Here is a 14,585-nt window from a genome sequence, read left to right as displayed (position 1 = left end):
AGCTCCCCCCTGCTCCATTTCTTTCCCTCCTGGTGATATATCCCTGGAAAGTTTTGGAGAAGTTTAAGGATCTGTGTGAACATGAGGGAGAGGAGTAGATTCTCAAAGACTTGGTATAATTCAGATTAGATTTTCCCTCTCTCCTTGCAGAGATTTTGCTCCCTCTCAGTCTTCTCCTAAAGCTGGACTCAGGAGGAGCCAGCTGGCAAACAAGCTCTTAGAGGGAAGAGAGATTATACTTTCCAGTCAGAATAGGGAGAGTTTCTGGTTCCCCACATTTCTCCATGAAGCTTAAATCTGTTTTTATCCCCAACTGTGAGTCATACTCATTGTTTGTAAGGTATCTATTTTAAACCATTTAAAAACAAAATTTGATATATTACAAGCTCTTACCAAAATGTATAAATTTGTTAATTGGCATAATTATTTGAAAGCCCCTCTTAATAGTAGAAATTTAAAGTAATCTACTAGCTACTTATATTCTCACTCTACAACCCAAAATGTAATCAGACACCCAACCCATTTTAAGAAATTGACTGTGTCTAATTGGTCTATTTAAAAATTTCCAAGTTCATGAATTCATGAATGTCTTTCATGAAAGACATAGGTACTCTTGGGGAAGATAATTTTGTCATAAGTTTATGATAAGTAATGATACCACATCAAGCACAGCAGTTGCAATTAGGAATACTATTTGGTTTCATATTTAATAATCCAATATTGTTCATAATTCATCTGTTTGCAGGGACCAAACTGGTGAATTAAAGGGGAATGCCATGAAGACAATCATACCTGCATCCTTTGGATCTCAGGGTGGTGCTAATCTCTGCCATTCCTTTGTGATAAAATTTTTTTAATCTTGATATGGGCAGAAAGGGGACAGGTGGTGTGAAGTTTCAGGGGTTTCCACTTATTCTTCTCTACTACAGGACTTCTTACTGTACACATCAAGAAATGAATGTGAGGTTTCCACCAAATGCTAAATATGTCTCTTCCAATTACCAAGCTTAGAAGCAGGAAAATGAGCACAGCGTGGGACTATGACCCATTGGATCCCCCGTGAGGTGGATCTGGGCCAAGATTCCATTTGCTGTCTCAGCTGCAAATGTGCCCCTTCTCTAACAGGGGCATCACATTGGTGCTCTGAGCCCCCTGGGTATCAGCATCAACCCAAAATGTGCATCTAATAGCTATAGAAAGATCTGGGTAAATGGTCAAAGATTTTTTTGGAGGGGAAGATTGGAGAAATAACTACTGTGTACAATTGCCATGGTGTTGCAGCATTCTTTCTCATAGGGACCTGGCCTCTCCTTCAGTAAATGGGTTCTAACCAGAGAGCCAAAACCTGATTAGGAGATTATGACTTTCTACAGAAGTGGCTGATTTCAGCCTTCTACCCAACCATTATTGATCTCTTGATTGTATATAATAAGCAGTACCCTTTTTGGCTGTCCATTTATTTTATCCCCAGGAACACCATGTTCTAGCCATCTCCTTTGATATCTGTAGGTTAGGCCTCTCTGGCTGCCATTCTGAGCCTGCTGCCCATTATGATTATTACACCCACCTTGCTTCTGACAGTTAAGTGCTGCCACCTGACTTGTTTTTCCAGACTCCTATCATCCCCATTGTTATTAGGGACCCAATTCTGTAACAGCATGCCCTACCACCAGAACTGGCTTACAAAAAACAGCTACTGCTGAGGTTTTCTATGATGCTGAAGCCCCCTCACCAGTGCATTTCTTTCTAAATGGATTGCCCTGTGGGTCCTCTTGAGAATTTGGTCATCTAGTGGTTTTCTTGCCTTATTTAGCAGATGTAACCCAGCATACCCCACTTCTCTGAAATTTCTAATACCTTCTCCATTATTTGTCACAAAAGTTCCTGCATTTTTACTTCACTTTGCTTCATTGCCTTTTTCAATCTTCCAAAACGTTTCCTAGCATCAGCTTGAGTCACCTCCCAAGTCCTTGCTAGGGAATTAGCTTACAGCAGTGGTGGCGTGCCCCAAATCCCCAAGCTTTCCCTTAACAAACTTATACTCTGTTCCCTTTGGTTAGGCACTCCTAGGGTCCTCTCTTAGACACACTCTCCCAGCTTCTGCTTAGTAAGTTTTCTCTAGGTCCTGAGGTTCCTTGAACAAATAATGTCATCTTCCTTTAAGAAGGCCCAGCACTTTTCTGATTGAGCTGAGATTTGATGCTAGTTATGCATCAGGTGGCTAAGAGGGGAAGTGGGGGCATATCCTGAAGAGGACCCTTCATGGTCTTGTAAGGCCTTATTTGAAGTCTCTTTATACTCTTCAAGCAAGATGGAGAATGGGGGACAATCTTCAACAATGGAGAATAGGCCATTTCTTCAGGAACGGAGGGTTCAGGGGAAATTAAAGTTCGAAGTGCATATATGCAAAGATCTATTCCAAGAGTCAAAATCACATGCTTTCCCTATTAAGATCATGACTTTGGCTTAAGAGACTTTCCTAGCCTGAGAGCTCTGCCTTCTCAGAGTTTTGCACTATTGCAGTCAAGTCCTGTGCCCCCACCCCATTCCAGCTGCAGGAATTGAAGCCTTCTACCATGCTTTGCCTTAAAATTTTGACTAATTTATCTGAGTCTGTAATTTTCTCTCAACTACTCATTCAACTCCAAATAACTTATAACTATTTTCCCTCATTTCTCAAATGCCTGAGACACTGCACCAGAAATTCCACCCAAACCCACACCAGCTCATTACAATGGAAATCTTAGCAATCACACTGTATAGTGTACCAGGGATTAATTCTCCACCTACCTCCACCAGTGGGGTCCTCATTGCCATCCAGCCAGCAAGTGAATTAACCCTAGAATCCATCTCCAATGCCAGTTGTCTTAAATTGGGTTCCTAAGCAGTGAGGACTGAGATGAAGATTCTTATACTTGATTGGGAAAGTCCTCCCAGGATAAGAGGAGTGAAGGAAGCAGGATAGGACGGGAATAGAAAACTTAAACAAGAGTGTGGTCATGGCTGAAGACTAGTTTTGGTATGATTCTACAGGGAAGCTCAAGCTGCACTACATATTAAGCCCACTTTGAGGTAGTGGGTAGAGAGCGCGGCGGGCAGCCTTTTGTACCACTGTGTCTGTTACAATTGGCTGTCCTGGGAGGTGGGGGCGTTTCCTCGCAGGAAAGGAGGCTTCTGTTTGGCTGAAGGCTAGTTCCTAGTGGAGGGGCAGCTGAGAATTATCAGTAGCCAACACAAGCAACAGCAACCAGGAGATATAAAGAGGCCTATAAAGAGGATCTAGGTGGAGTACAAAGCTAATCCTTAACACTAATGAGTATGTAGTATATGATAAACTTTCTTTCCTTTTTTTTTTCTTCAGACGGAGTCTCACTCTGTCGCCCAGGCTGGAGTGCAGTGGCGCGATGTCAGCTCACTGCAACCTCTGCCTCCTGGGTTCAAGCAATTCCCCTGCCTCAGCCCTCCGGAGTAGCTGGGATTACAAGCGTGTGCCACCACACCTGGCTAATTTTTAGTAGAGACGAGCTTTCACCATGTTGACTAGGCTGGTCTCGAACTCCTGACTTCAAGAGATCCACCTGCCTTGGGCTCCAAAAGCACTGGGATTATAGGCAGCCTAATGATAAGCTTTTTAAAATTGACTGTGTCATTTAAACTTCACAACAATTCCATGAAAGAGATATTATGATTATCTCCATTTTAGAGACAAGGAAAATGAATCTTGAGAATTCAAGTGACTTTCTCACGGTTATACAACGAAGGGCCATGTTTTCAGGTGTAATAATATCATAGATAAAAAGGCATATCTCAGTTTCTACATGTTTTAAATGGGTACATGCAGAACCTATCTCTGTTTATATCTTAATGTAGGGACACTAAGTTTAGCCAACTGGATTCATATCCTGGGTTTTAAGTGCTTTACAATAATAGTGCCCTTAGAATTCAATTGTGAATCTTATTCCCTAAGTATTGTTGATCTTACCTATTGGTTCTATGTGTGTGTGTATCAACTCAGTTGCTGGTAATATTCAATTAATTGAAACACTATATTTAGCAATTACCTTGGATAGTCATTGTTAAAAATTACTAAGAAATTCTCCATTAAGTAATAGAAAGGCCAGAAAACAAGTCTCCATACGGGATTAATAATTTATTTGGCTTTGGGCTGTGTGTTAAGCACTTTACATCCATTTTCTCACTATGAAGTAAGTACTAGCATCACATCCCAATGCAGATAAGAAAACTGAGACTCTAGGGGGTTTGTTAACTATTTTTAAATCACAGAACTAGGAAGGGATGGGTCTGAGAATGAAACTAAAATTACTATCTGACACCAAAACTAATATTGGACATTTAATGAGAAAATGGCTTATCTTAGATTCACATACATAGACACATTGGTGATAGAGAGATCAGTATGAGGAAAGGAAATTTTCCACCTTCTCAGCTTTCTTTCACATGAGCCAAATCTGAAGGCTATGAAGGAGATGGAAAATTTCAAAAAATACTCATTCACCCAGCACATCACTGAGCAGGAGAACATTTCTGAAACAAGAAAGAAGAATCATTAATAATCACTTGCTAAAATAAAAAGTATTTTTCTAGAGGCAGTGCCCTGAGCTGACACAGAATTGAGTGACTCTGACTCCATAGCTTGGATTAAATCATCAAATTGGGTCCTCTGGCGTAGAGGAGGAGGAGGTTTTGTGCAGGGGTTCGTATCTATTACTATAGGAACCATGCCAGCCACCTGCCCTCAAGGGTGGCTTCCCCAGAATGCTGAGATTTTTGCTTTCTTTTTCTGCTCACCACCTCCTACGACCAATGGAGAAGACAAGTGCTGAATCCCTCTGTGCTCTGTCTCCTAAGGCTACTCTGAAAAAGGAAGAAAACCTGTCCCTCTGTTGGCAGAAGCCTACTCCTGTTGTCCTCAGATGTTACTTACCTTTCTAGACGTCAATTTCCTCATTTGTGAAGTAGGAATAGTTCACTCCTTTGGATTGTTGTGGGGATGAAATTATTTTATACACACACACACACTATTTTGTGTGTGTGTGCACGCACATACATGTGTGTCTAGGACAAAAACATTTCTGAATAAGTTCAGATACTCTCCCCATGCCTCACTTTATTAAAAGTAGAAGAACTGAAGGAAGGGAATATTATTATCCTGTTCAAAACTCATACTGATTCTCTACAGCCTACGAGATTAAGAACAAACCCTGGCCAATATTCAAGACCTTCCTTGGTCCGGTCCCGGATTGCCTTCTCAGCTACCTTTCCCATGATGCTGCATCTCTCGCTAGTCACTGAACATGATCTGCACTTGTTGACCTTTATGCTTTTCTCATACCTTTCTACTTGCATCAGTCTCTCTAAATTTTGCCCAAATCTTATCTACCAGTTTAGTCTTGGAATGTGGAAATTCTATACAAATCAAATTTCAGGAATAGTTATGGGTAATAGTATTTCATTCCGTCAATGTAACTTATCATTTGCTGTGGGTGAAACTACAGTTTAAGAATGTTTCTTAATGTTATCAAACCATCTGTGTATAACTTGATGGATTTCTACAAGGTACACATGCTCACATAACTACCTCCCAGATCAAGAAACAGAGTTTTAGAAATACCCAAGAAGCCTCCCTCATGCCCCTTTCTAATCTGTACACCCTTCTTCAAAGGTAGCTGTTGTAGTGATGTATCATAGATTAGCTTTTGTATTTTTAAAAATTTTATATAAATGGAATCATACAGCATATATTCTTTTGTGTATGGATGATTTTGACTAATATGTTTATGATATGTATTCATATTATTACATATAGCAGTTCACTATTTATCATGGCTTCATAGCATTCAGTCACATAAAAATACTACTAATCATTTTATAGTGTTAACGGGCATTTTGGTTGTTTCCAGTTTGGGGTTATAATGAGCAATGAGATATGAATATTTTTATATTAATATTTTTGTCTACATGTGTACATGTTTTTGTGAGCTATATATAGGAGTGAAATTGCTAGGCATAGGGTATGCTTAGTTTAAATTTAGTGAATACTGCTAGTTTTCCAAAGTGGTTGTACCTGTTTACACCCACACAGAATATAGAATTTCAAGTGTTTTCTGTCTTCACCAACACTCATTATTGTATGTCTTTTTCATTATAGTCATTTTAACAGATGTATAGTGGTACTTTATTATGGTTTTTTCATTTTCTGGATGACTAATGATTTTGAGCTCCTTTTCATGTTTACTGGATATTTAGTATTCTCTTCTGTGAACTGCCTATTCAAGTTCCTTGTCCCTTTTGCTATTGGGTTAAGACTGTATAGCTTTTATGATTTCAACCCATTATTACTGTATTGTCCCTCAGTGATTAAAATCTTACCTGTCTTATAGACCCTTTTATATAAAGCATGTGTAGAATTTCATCAGTAATTGTTTCAGAGTCCCTCAGGGCAGCCTAGAGTTGAGGCTTGAGCAGCAGGATCTCTGAATTTTGAACCTATAAGAGTTCCTCTGACATTTTATCTGACTTCAGTAAAGAAAGTTTGTTTTTTTTAATTATGTATAGTGAGTAATGAAAATTAAACGAAATGAATGAATCCAGGTATCAGTAGATAAAAAGTTTATTTCACAGACTAACCTTTTTGAAAAGAGACAACAAAAAATATCGAGATGGGATTGTTCCCTTGACCCTGACTCCCTTCATGGGTGTGAACTAGGGTGACTCGTTTCACTCAGCCTGCCACTGGCCACTCCTCAGAAGAGGGAGTGTGTGAGCAAGTGAGCGCAGGAAACAGAGGGAACAAATGCTGGAACCAGCCGGTCACTCCTGTCTGGCAGGAGCAGGCTCTGTGCAGGCCCCGCAGCAGCATCCAAGTCCCTGGCCTCTTGGCACCCGAGTTGTCTGGCGTCCAGGAAGAATCAGGTCACACAAACGGATTGAAGGGTAGTATACACGGAGGATTTTATTGGGCAATAAGCATGGCTCTCAGTGGGATGGGGAATTGGAAAGGAGGTGGTGCAGGAAGAAGGTGATCTTTCCCTGAAGCCACACCAACTGAAGTTAGCCATGTCTATCCTTAGACTCTGATGTTCAGTTGCTGCTTCTCTGCTTGACGCTCAGCCACTTGTATCCCGGATGCTCAGCAGCTTGTGTTCCTGACGCTCAGCAGATTGTATACCTCTGCCAGCTGAAATATTTTTGTGACCACAGGAAAGGGGCGTGGCAGGCCAAAAAAGCAACATTTGGGTGGAAAAACAGGGTCACCTGTTTTCATTTAGACTGATGGTTCCAGGCTTAAGGGTGGGGTTTAGCCGGGATCCCAGTCATTCTGGATCAATATGATAATTGACCTCTAGGCAGGGGATAATGGCAAATAGGAGGCAGGACTAACTTGCATCTCCCACTTAGATGGACAGAATAGCATGTGGAGACTCACATTGTGAACTTTTGCTCCAAGAGCCACCGGAGAAACATACCAGGAAAACCAAAAGAATTCACAGACCCTTCGGAAGCAGCAGCTTGCTGCTGTAAACTCCAGGAGACAGCTGAAAAACTGCGAGTGCCCAAAGCGCGAGGCGGGAGAGTCTACCTCTGAACACATATCCTCACTGGAGAGGATCTGAAAATCCAGATCACAGGAGAATTTAACCTTACCTGGAGCTGAAACGAATTTAGAAAGCTGGGAGAAATACAAAAGTAGAAGCAGCAGCATGAAGAGCCCTGTAGGCACTCCCAGGCCCCAAGAAAGCCCAGGGAATCCATTTCTGACTTTATCTCACAGAAGTCCTTGGGGAGGGCTGTCAGTGGAGTTGGGGAAGGACCACAGGGAGAAGGAAACTTCCAGCTGCTTTGTAATAATTTCAACCAAGCATGAATTTTCCAGGGCAGAATCTGGGGGTGAATGGGAAGTGCAATCACAGAAGCCATGGTGAGGAGGGGCAAAACCTGAAAACCCTGCTTGCTTTCTTAGTGGGGGGGCTTGTAGCCTGGGGCAAGTTCCCAGCCCTGCTTACCAGCTGCCTGGATATAAACTCGGTGCTGTTGGGGGAGCGTGGTGGGAGTGAGACTGGCCTTACTGGCTCTGTGGGAGCTGGGTGGGGCCTGTCACTGCAGCATCCTCCTACTTCCCTGGTGACCTGTATGACTCAGCAGAGGCAGCCATAATCCCCCTAGGAATATAACTCCATCAGTCTGAGAAACACAGCCCCATCCCCACAGTGGCCACAGCAAGCCCCACCCAAGGAAAGTCTGAGCTCAGACACACCTAACCCTTCCCCCACCTATGGTCTTTCTCTACCCGCTGTGGCAGCCGAAGTCATAATCTCTTGAGAGCTCTATGGCACCACCCACCACCTGAGAAACCCCAGTATCTATCTAGGCTACTCTAGGGCAAGCTTGTATCCTTCCTATAATACCGCAGCAGATGCTTTCTTGAAAGCGCCACCTCCTGGCTGGAGGCCAACCAACACAAACCATTACAGCAACTCATAAAAGAACAACCCTGCCTCAAGAAAGGAGAAAACAATAGCTAACTCCACTGCCTATGACATCCTGGCTAACTAGAGGTCCTGAGTCTGTCCACGTGACAACTTTACTGCCAGCACAACCAGCATTCGAGAACACCAGAGCATTAAACAAAACTACAACTAAGGTCCCACACAGAGTCCACCTCACTCCCCTGCTACCACCACCAGAGCAGGTGCTGGTATCCATGGCTGAGAGACCTGAAGATGGATCACATCATAGGACTCTTTGCAGACACTCTGCAGTACGAGCTCAGAGCCCAGTAGACCCGCTGGGTGGCTAGACCCAGAAGAGAAATAACAATCACTGCAGTTTGGCTTTCAGGAAGCCCCACCCCTAGGGGAAGGGGGAGGGCACCACATCAAGGAAGCACACTGTGGGACAAAAGAATCTGGAGTGCAGCCCTTGAGTCCCAGATCTTCCCTCTGTCATAGTCTACCCAAATGAGAAAAAAACAGATAAACAATTCTGGTAATATGACAAAACAAGGTTCTTTGACACCCCCAAAAGATCACACTAGCTCACCAGCAATGGATGCAAGCCAAGAAGAAATCTCTGAATTTCCAGAAAAAGAATTCAGAAGACCAATTTTTTTTCTGATAAATAGTTTTATTTATCTCATGATATTTCTAGGGTTATTTTTATGTACCTATTATATTTTAGCACCCATGATAGCCACACCCTAAATCTAGCTCTGAACATACTATCAAATTAATTAAATTGTAGTAATCACGAACACATGGGTTGACTATGTGCCAGGCATTTTACACATATATATATATATATATATATTTTTTTTTAAATTATACTTTAAGTTCTAGGGTACATGTGCACAATGTGCAGGTTTGTTACATATGTATACATGTGCCATGTTGGTGTGCTGCACCCACTATCTTGTCATTTACATTAGGTATATCTCCTAATGCTATCCCTCCCCCCTCCCCCAACCCCACGACAGGCCCCGGAGTGTGATGTTCCCCCTCCTGTGTCCAAGTGTTCTCATTGTTCAATTCCCACCTATGAGTGAGAACATGCAGTGTTTGGCTTTCTGTCCTTGCGATAGTTTGCAGAGAATGATGGTTTCCAACTTCATCCGTGTCCCTACAAAGGACATGAACTTATCCTTTTTTATGGCTGCATAGTATTCCATGGTGTATATGTGCCACATTTTCTTAATCCAGTCTATCACTGATGGACATTTGGGTTGGTTCCAAGTCTTTGCTATTGTGAATAGTGCCACAATAAACATATGTGTGCATGTGTCTTTACAGCAGCATGATTTATAATCCTTTGAGTATATACCCAGTAATAGGATGGCTGGGTCAAATGGTATTTCTAGCTCTAAATCCTTGAGGAATTGCCACACTGTCTTTCACATGGTTGAACTAGTTTACAATCCCACCAACAGTGTAAAAGTGTTCCTATTTCTCCACATCTTCTCCAGCACCTGTTGTTTCCTGACTTTTTAATGATCACCATTCTAACTGATGTGATATGGTATCTCATTGTGGTTTTGATTTGCATTTCTCTGACAGCAGAACGCCAATTATTAAGCTACTCAAGGAAGCATCAGAGAAGGGTGAATACCAACTTAAAGAAATTTTTAAAATGTTGCAGGATATAGACAGAAAAATCTCCAGAGAAATAGATAGCATAACAATCACAACTTCTAGAAATGAAGGATACACTTAGAGAAATGCAAAATACACCAAAAAGTCAATAATAGAATCAAACAAGTAGAAGAAAGAACTTCAGAGCTCAAAGACAAGGCTTTTGAATTAACCCAATACAACAAGGACAAAGAAAAAGGAATTTTAATAAATGAATAAAGCCTCCAAGAAGTTTGGGATTATGTTAAACGACCAAACCTAAGAATAACTGGTGTTCCTGAGGAAGAAGATAAATCTAAAAGTTTGGAAAACATATTTGAGGGAATAATTGAGGGAAATTTCTTGACCTTGCTAGAGATCTAGACATTCAAATACAAGAAGCTCAAAGGACTCCCGGGATTTCATTGCAAAAAGATCATCACCTAGGCACACAGTCATCAGGTTATCTAAAGTCAAGATGAAGGAAAGAATCTTAAGAGCTTTGAGGCAAAAGCATCAGATAACCTATAAAGGAAGACCTATCAGATTAACAGGAGATTTCTCAGCAGAAACCCTACAAGCTAGAAGGGATTGGGGTCCTATCTTTGGCCTCCTTAAACAAAACAATTATCAGCCAAGAATTTTGTATACAGTGAAACTAAGCTTCATAAATAAAGGAAAGATACAGTCTTTTTCAGAAAAAAAAATGCTGAGAGAATTCACCACTACTAAGCCCATACTACAAGAACAGGTAAAAGGAGCTCTAAGTCTTGAAACAAATCCTTGAAATACACCAAAACAGAAGCTCCTTAAAGCATATATCTTACAGGGCCTATAAAACAATAACAAAATGAAAACAAAACAAGGTATTCAGGCAACAACTAGCATGATGAATAGAAAAGTACCTCACATCTCAATACTAACATGGAAAGTAAATGGCCTAAATGCTCCACTTAAAAGACACAGAATGGCAGAATGGATAAGAATTCACTAACCATGTATGTGCTATCTTCAAGAGACTCACCTAACAAATAAAGACTCACAAAAACTTAAAGCAGTGAAAAAAAATATTCCATGAAAATGGACACCAAAAGCAAGCAGAAGTAGCTATTCTTATATCAGAAAAAACAGAACATTAAAGCAACAACAGTTTAAAAAGACAAAAAGGGACATTATATAATGATAAAATTTGTAGTCCAACAGGAAAATATTACAATCCTAAATTTATATGCACCTAACACTGGTGCTCCCAAATTTATAAAACAATTACTACTAGATCTAAGAAATGAGATAGATGGCAACACAATAATAGTGGGGATTTCAGTACTCCACTGACAGCACTAGACAGGTCATCAAGACAGAAAGTCAACAAAGAAACAATGGACTTAAGCTATACATTAGAACAGGCCGGGCACAGCGGCTCACACACCTGCAATCCCAGCACTTTGGGAGGCTGAGGAGGGTGGATCATTTGAGGTCAGGAGTTCGAGACCAGCCTGGTCAACATGGTGAAATCCTGTCTCTACTAAAGATAGTAAAATTTGCTGGGCATGGTGGTGCATGCCTGTAATCCTAGTCATTCAGGAGGCTGAGACAGGAGAATTGCTTGAACATGGGAGGCAGAGTTGCAGTGAGTCAAGATCACACCACTGCACTCCAGCCTGGGTGATAGAGTGAGACTCTGACTCAAAAAAAATAAAAAAATTAAAATAAAATAAAAAAAAACTATACCCTAAAACAAATGCACTTAATAGATATTTACAGAACATTCTACCTAACAACTGCAGAATATACATTCTATTCATTAGCACATGAAACATTCTCCAAAATAGACCACATGATAGGCCACAAAACAAGTCTCAATAAATATAAGAAAATTCTACCAAGTACTCTCTCAGACCACATTGGAATAAAATTGGAAATTATCTCTAAAAGGAACCCTAAAAACCATGCAAATATATGGAAATTAAATAACCTGCTTCTAAATGATCATTGGATCAAAAATGAAATCAAGATGGAAATTTAAAAATTCTTTGAACTGAAAGATAATAGTGAGACATCCTATCAAAACCTCTGGGAAATGGCAAAGGCAGTGCTAAGAGGAAAGTTTATATTTTTAAATGCCTACATCAAAAAGTCTAAAAGAGCACAAATAGACAATCTAAGGTCCCACCCCAAGAAACTGGAGAAACAAGAACAAACCAAACCAAAACACAGCAGAAGAAAAGAAATAACAAAGATCAGAGCAAAACTAAATGAAATGGAAACAAACAAACAAAAAATACAAAAAACAAATGAAACAAAAAGCTTGTTCTTTGGAAAAATAAATAAAATTGATAGACCATTACTGAGATTAACCAAGAAAAGAAGAGCGAAGATCCAAATAAGCTCAGTTAGAAACAAAACAGGAGATACCACAACCGATACCACAGAAATAGATCATTCAAGGCTACCATGAACACCTTTACGTGCATAAACTAGAAAACCTAGAGGAGATACACAAATTCCTGGAAATACACAACCCTCCTAGATTAAGCCAGCAAGAAACAGAAACTCTGACCAGACCAATAACAAGCAGCAAGATTGAAATGGTAATTTAAAAATTGCCACAGACACACACACACACACACACACACACACACACACAAAGTCCAGGACCAGATGGAGTCACAGCTGGTGCTGTCCGATGTTCAAAGAATAGTTGGTACCAATCCAATTGACACTATTCCACAAGATAAAGAGGGAATACTCCCTAAATTATTCTATGAAGCCAGTATCACCCTGATACCAAAACCAGGAAAGGACGTAACAGAAAAAGAAAACTACAGGCCACTATCCCTAATGAATATAGATGCAAAAATCCTTAACAAAATACTAGTGAACTGAATCCAACAGCTTATCTAAAAGATAATCCAACATGATCAAGTGGGTTTCATACCAGGGATTCAGGGATGGTTTAACATATGCAAGTCAATAAATGTGATACACCACATAAACACAATTAAAAAAAATCACATTATCATCTCAACAGATGCAAAAAAAAGCAGTTGACAAAACCCAGCATCCCTTTATGATTAAAACCCTCAGCAAAATTGGCATAGAAGGGACATATCAATGTAATAAAAGCCATTTATGACAAACCCACAGCCGACATAATACTGAATAAAGTTGAAAGCACTCCTCCCGAGAACTGAAATAAGGATGCCCACTCTCACCACTTCTAATCAACATAGTATTAGAAGTCCTAGAGAGAACAATTAGACAAGAGAAAAAAATAAAGGCATCCAAATCGGTAAAGAGGAAATCAAACTGTTGCTGTCTGTGGATGATATGCTCATATACCTAGAAAATCATAAAGACTCCTCCAAAAAGCTCTTAGAACTGATAAATGAATTTAGCAAAATCTCGGGATAAAAAATTAATGTACACAAATCAGTAGTTATGCTATGCACCAACAGTAACCAAGCTGAGAATCAAATACAAAAGTCACCCCCTTTAATAATAGCTGGAAAAAAAAACAAACCTAGGAATATGCCTAACCAAGGAGGTGAAATACCTCTACAAGGAAAACTACAAAACACTGCTGAAAGAAATCACAGATGACACAAACCAATGGAAAAACATCCCATGCTCATGGATGGATAGAATCAATATTATGAAAATGACCATACTGCCAAAAGGAATATACAAATTTAAAACAATTCCTATCAAAATACCATCATCATTCTTCAAAGAATTAGAAAAACATCCTAAAATTCATATGGAACCAAAAGAGAACCTGCATAGCCAAAGGAAGATTAAGTAAAAAGAACAAATCTGGAGGCATCACATTACCTGACTTCAAACTACACTACAAGACTATAGTCACCAAAACAGTATGGTACTGGCATAAAAATAGACACATAGACCAATGAAACAGAATAGGGAGCCCAGAAATGAAGCCAAATACTTGCTGCCAACAGATCTTTGACAAACTAAACAAAAACATTAAGTGGAGAAGGGACACCCTATTCAACAGATGGTGCTGGGATAACTGGCAAGCCACATGTAGAAGAATGAAACTGGATCCTCATCTCTCACATTAAACAAAAATCAACTCAACACGGACCTTAAATCTTAAGACCTGAAACCATAAAAATTCTAGAATATAACATCAGAAAAACTCTTCTAGACATTGACTTAGGCAAAGACTTCGTGACCAAGAATGCAAAAGAAAATGCAACAAAAACAAAGATAAATAGATGGGACTTAATTAAACTAAAAGGCTTCTGAAAAGCAAAAGAAATAATCAGCAGAGTAAACAGACAACTCATAAGAGCGGGAGAAAATATTTGCAAACAATGCATCCGACAAAGGACTAATATCCAGAATCTACAAGGAATTCAAACAAATCAGCAAGAAAAAAAACAAACACTCTCATCAAAAAGTGGCCTAAGAATATGACTAGACAATTCTCAAAAG

At 40.0% G+C, this 14,585-nt stretch overlaps 1 long non-coding RNA gene across 1 annotated transcript; it reads right to left on the bottom strand.

Moving 5' to 3' along the window:
• Positions 1 to 6,947: 6,947 nt before the first annotated feature.
• On the bottom strand, positions 6,948 to 8,348 carry LOC131381848 (uncharacterized). Its single transcript, XR_009210837.1, has 3 exons — positions 8,292 to 8,348; positions 8,025 to 8,180; positions 6,948 to 7,198 (listed from the first exon to the last, which is right to left on the bottom strand). It is a non-coding gene; the product is annotated as an uncharacterized LOC131381848 (long non-coding RNA).
• Positions 8,349 to 14,585: the final 6,237 nt, after the last annotated feature.

This window comes from Hylobates moloch, unplaced genomic scaffold, assembly GCF_009828535.3.
Source record: "Hylobates moloch isolate HMO894 unplaced genomic scaffold, HMol_V3 SCAFFOLD_18, whole genome shotgun sequence".
In the NCBI taxonomy this organism is placed as follows: domain Eukaryota; kingdom Metazoa; phylum Chordata; class Mammalia; order Primates; family Hylobatidae; genus Hylobates; species Hylobates moloch.
This window is presented reverse-complemented; position numbering and strand designations above follow the sequence as displayed.